General features: G+C 44.7%; 1 protein-coding gene across 1 annotated transcript in view; it reads left to right on the plus strand.

The window, feature by feature from the left end:
• Positions 1-6,000, plus strand: part of LOC109886576 (steroid hormone receptor ERR2-like) — a 124,726-nt gene that overhangs the window by 102,227 nt on the left and 16,499 nt on the right. The gene's annotated exons all lie outside the window — the stretch shown is intronic.

The raw sequence follows: 6,000 nt of genomic DNA on the forward strand, positions 1-6,000 counted from the left end.
AACCACTACAAACACATCCCAGGTAGGTCGACTATATTACCAAACCACTCCAAACACATCCCAGGTAGGTCGACTATATTACCAAACCAAACCACACCAAACACATCCCAGGTAGGGGACTATATTACCAAACCACTCCAAACACATCCCAGGTAGGGGACTATATTGCCAAACCAAACCACTCCGAACACATCCCAGGTAGGTCGACTATATTACCAAACCAAACCACACCAAACACATCCCAGGTAGGGGACTATATTACCAAACCAAACCACTCCAAACACATCCCAGGTATGGGACTATATTACCAAACCAAACCACTCCAAACACATCCCAGGTATGGGACTATATTACCAAACCAAACCACTCCAAACACATCCCAGGTAGGGGACTATATTACCAAACCAAACCACTCCAAACACATCCCAGGTAGGGGACTATATTACCAAACCACTCCAAACACATCCCAGGTAGGTCGACTAAATTACCTAACCAAACCACTCCAAACACATCCCAGGTAGGGGACTATATTACCAAACCACTCCAAACACATCCCAGGTAAGGGACTATATTACCAAACCAAACCACTCCAAACACATCCCAGGTAGGGGACTATATTACCAAAACCACTCCAAACACATCCCAGGTAGGGGACTATATTACCAAACCAAACCACTCCAAACACATCCCAGGTAGGGGACTATATAACCAAACCAAACCACTCTAAACACATCCCAGGTAGGTCGACTATATTACCAAACCAAACCCCTCTAAACACATCCCAGGTAGGGGACTATATTACCAAACCACTCCAAACACATCCCAGGTAGGGGACTATATTACCAAACCACTCCAAACACATCCCAGGTAGGGGACTATATTACCAAACCACTCTAAACACATCCCAGGTAGGGGACTATATTACCAAACCAAACCTCTCTAAACACATCCCAGGTAGGTCGACTATATTACCAAACCAAACCACTCCAAACACATCCCAGGTGGGGGACTATATTACCAAACCAAACCACTCTAAACACATCCCAGGTAGGGGACTATATTACCAAACCACTCTAAACACATCCCAGGTAGGGGACTATATTACCAAACCAAACCACTCTAAACACATCCCAGGTAGGGGACTATATTACCAAACCAAACCACTCTAAACACATCCCAGGTAGGGGACTATATTACCAAACCAAACCACTCTAAACACATCCCAGGTAGGTCAACTATATTACCAAACCAAACCACTCTAAACACATCCCAGGTAGGGGACTATATTACCGAACCACTCTAAACACATCCCAGGTAGGTCGACTATATTACCAAACCAAACCACTCCGAACACATCCCAGGTAGGTCGACTATATTACCAAACCACTCCAAACACATCCCAGGTAGGTCGACTATATTACCAAACCAAACCACTCCGAACACATCCCAGGTAGGTCGACTATATTACCAAACCACTCCAAACACATTCCAGGTAGGTCGACTATATTACCAAACCAAACCACTCCAAACACATCCCAGGTAGGGGACTATATTACCAAACCAAACCACTCCGAACACATCCCAGGCAGGTCGACTAAATTACCAAACCACTCCAAACACATCCCAGGTAGGTCGACTATATTACCAAACCAAACCACTCCTAACACATCCCAGGTAGGGGACTATATTACCAAACCAAACCACTCCGAACACATCCCAGGTAGGTCGACTATATTACCAAGCCAAACCACATCAAACACATCCCAGGTAGGGGACTATATTACCAAACCAAACCACTCCAAACACATCCCAGGTATGGGACTATATTACCAAACCAAACCACTCCAAACACATCCCAGGTAGGGGACTATATTACCAAACCAAACCACTCCGAACACATCCCAGGTAGGGGACTATATTACCAAACCAAACCACTCCAAACACATCCCAGGTATGGGACTATATTACCAAACCACTCCAAACACATCCAGGTAGGGGACTATATTACCAAACCAAACCACTCCAAACACATCCCAGGTAGGGGACTATATTACCAAACCACTCCAAACACATCCCAGGTAGGGGACTATATTACCAAACCAAACCACTCCAAACACATCCCAGGTAGGGGACTATATTACCAAACCACTCCAAACACATCCCAGGTAGGGGACTATATTACCAAACCAAACCACTCTAAACACATCCCAGGTAGGTCGACTATATTACCAAACCAAACCACTCCAAACACATCCCAGGTAGGGGACTATATTACCAAACCACTCTAAACACATCCCAGGTAGGGGACTATATTACCAAGCCAAACCACACCAAACACATCCCAGGTAGGGGACTATATTACCAAACCAAACCACTCCAAACACATCCCAGGTATGGGACTATATTACCAAACCAAACCACTCCAAACACATCCCAGGTAGGGGACTATATTACCAAACCAAACCACTCCGAACACATCCCAGGTAGGGGACTATATTACCAAACCAAACCACTCCAAACACATCCCAGGTATGGGACTATATTACCAAACCACTCCAAACACATCCCAGGTAGGGGACTATATTACCAAACCAAACCACTCCAAACACATCCCAGGTAGGGGACTATATTACCAAACCACTCCAAACACATCCCAGGTAGGGGACTATATTACCAAACCAAACCACTCCAAACACATCCCAGGTAGGGGACTATATTACCAAACCACTCCAAACACATCCCAGGTAGGGGACTATATTGCCAAACCAAACCACTCTAAACACATCCCAGGTAGGTCGACTATATTACCAAACCAAACCACTCCAAACACATCCCAGGTAGGGGACTATATTACCAAACCACTCTAAACACATCCCAGGTAGGGGACTATATTACCAAACCAAACCACTCCAAACACATCCCAGGTAGGGGACTATATTACCAAACCAAACCACTCCAAACACATCCCAGGTAGGGGACTATATTACCAAACCAAACCACTCCAAACACATCCCAGGTAGGGGACTATATTACCAAACCACTCCAAACACATCCCAGGTAGGGGACTATATTACCAAACCACTCCAAACACATCCCAGGTAGGTCGACTATATTACCAAACCAAACCACTCTAAACACATCCCAGGTAGGGGACTATATTACCAAACCAAACCACTCTAAACACATCCCAGGTAGGGGACTATATTACCAAACCAAACCACTCTAAACACATCCCAGGTAGGTCAACTATATTACCAAACCAAACCACTCTAAACACATCCCAGGTAGGGGACTATATTACCAAACCACTCTAAACACATCCCAGGTAGGTCGACTATATTACCAAACCACCCCAAACACATCCCAGGTAGGGGACTATATTACCAAACCAAACCACTCTAAACACATCCCAGGTAGGTCGACTATATTACCAAACCACTCTAAACACATCCCAGGTAGGTCGACTATATTACCAAACCAAACCACTCCAAACACATCCCAGGTAGGGGACTATATTACCAAACCAAAACCACTCCAAACACATCCCAGGTATGGGACTATATTACCAAACCAAACCACTCCAAACACATCCCAGGTATGGGACTATATTACCAAACCAAACCACTCCAAACACATCCCAGGTAGGGGACTATATTACCAAACCAAACCACTCCAAACACATCCCAGGTATGGGACTATATTACCAAACCACTCCAAACACATCCCAGGTAGGGGACTATATTACCAAACCAAACCACTCCAAACACATCCCAGGTAGGGGACTATATTACCAAACCACTCCAAACACATCCCAGGTAGGGGACTATATTACCAAACCAAACCACTCCAAACACATCCCAGGTAGGGGACTATATTACCAAACCACTCCAAACACATCCCAGGTAGGGGACTATATTACCAAACCAAACCACTCTAAACACATCCCAGGTAGGTCGACTATATTACCAAACCAAACCACTCCAAACACATCCCAGGTAGGGGACTATATTACCAAACCACTCTAAACACATCCCAGGTAGGGGACGATATTACCAAGCCAAACCACACCAAACACATCCCAGGTAGGGGACTATATTACCAAACCAAACCACTCCAAACACATCCCAGGTATGGGACTATATTACCAAACCAAACCACTCCAAACACATCCCAGGTAGGGGACTATATTACCAAACCAAACCACTCCGAACACATCCCAGGTAGGGGACTATATTACCAAACCAAACCACTCCAAACACATCCCAGGTATGGGACTATATTACCAAACCACTCCAAACACATCCCAGGTAGGGGACTATATTACCAACCAAACCACTCCAAACACATCCCAGGTAGGGGACTATATTACCAAACCACTCCAAACACATCCCAGGTAGGGGACTATATTACCAAACCAAACCACTCCAAACACATCCCAGGTAGGGGACTATATTACCAAACCACTCCAAACACATCCCAGGTAGGGGACTATATTACCAAACCAAACCACTCTAAACACATCCCAGGTAGGTCGACTATATTACCAAACCAAACCACTCCAAACACATCCCAGGTAGGGGACTATATTACCAAACAACTCTAAACACATCCCAGGTAGGGGACTATATTACCAAACCAAACCACTCCAAACACATCCCAGGTAGGGGACTATATTACCAAACCAAACCACTCCAAACACATCCCAGGTAGGGGACTATATTACCAAACCAAACCACTCCAAACACATCCCAGGTAGGTCGACTATATTACCAAACCAAACCACTCTAAACACATCCCAGGTAGGGGACTATATTACCAAACCAAACCACTCTAAACACATCCCAGGTAGGGGACTATATTACCAAACCAAACCACTCTAAACACATCCCAGGTAGGGGACTATATTACCAAACCAAACCACTCTAAACACATCCCAGGTAGGTCAACTATATTACCAAACCAAACCACTCTAAACACATCCCAGGTAGGGGACTATATTACCAAACCACTCTAAACACATCCCAGGTAGGTCGACTATATTACCAAACCACCCCAAACACATCCCAGGTAGGGGACTATATTACCAAACCAAACCACTCTAAACACATCCCAGGTAGGTCGACTATATTACCAAACCACTCTAAACACATCCCAGGTAGGTCGACTATATTACCAAACCAAACCACTCCAAACACATCCCAGGTAGGGGACTATATTACCAAACCAAACCACTCCAAACACATCCCAGGTATGGGACTATATTACCAAACCAAACCACTCTAAACACATCCCAGGTAGGGGACTATATTACCAAACCAAACCACTCTAAACACATCCCAGGTAGGGGACTATATTACCAAACCAAACCACTCCAAACACATCCCAGGTATGGGACTATATTACCAAACCAAACCACTCCGAACACATCCCAGGTAGGTCGACTATATTACCAAACCACTCCGAACACATCCCAGGTAGGGGACTATATTACCAAACCACTCCAAACACATCCCAGGTATGGGACTATATTACCAAACCAAACCACTCCGAACACATCCCAGGTAGGTCGACTATATTACCAAACCAAACCACTCCGAACACATCCCAGGTAGGTCGACTATATTACCAAACCAAACCACTCCAAACACATCCCAGGTAGGACGGGAGAAAATGAACATTAACCAAAACTGTAGTGCTCTCGTGAGCTCTCTGTCACGGTTGGCTCTCTATGGTCAGGGTGTGACACTCTCACACATTACAGCAGGGTTCCCCGACTGGACCACCAAGTTTTCTGAGCCAATTTGTTTTTATTGTTGGACATAAAAGACTGTAAAAACTGCAAAGCAGAAAGGTCCTGTATATGATCGTATGCAAATGTCAGCAAAGTTTGAAATTATTACATTTTAGTCCAATGTTATATCTGTTTTGGGCTTCTTGAGGTCAATTTGCAGTCTACTAATTATTTGTCATTATTTTCCGTCCCCCTGACTGTCTTCTCAA

Source organism: Oncorhynchus kisutch, linkage group LG12 (genome assembly GCF_002021735.2).
Source record: "Oncorhynchus kisutch isolate 150728-3 linkage group LG12, Okis_V2, whole genome shotgun sequence".
Lineage (NCBI taxonomy): Eukaryota > Metazoa > Chordata > Actinopteri > Salmoniformes > Salmonidae > Oncorhynchus > Oncorhynchus kisutch.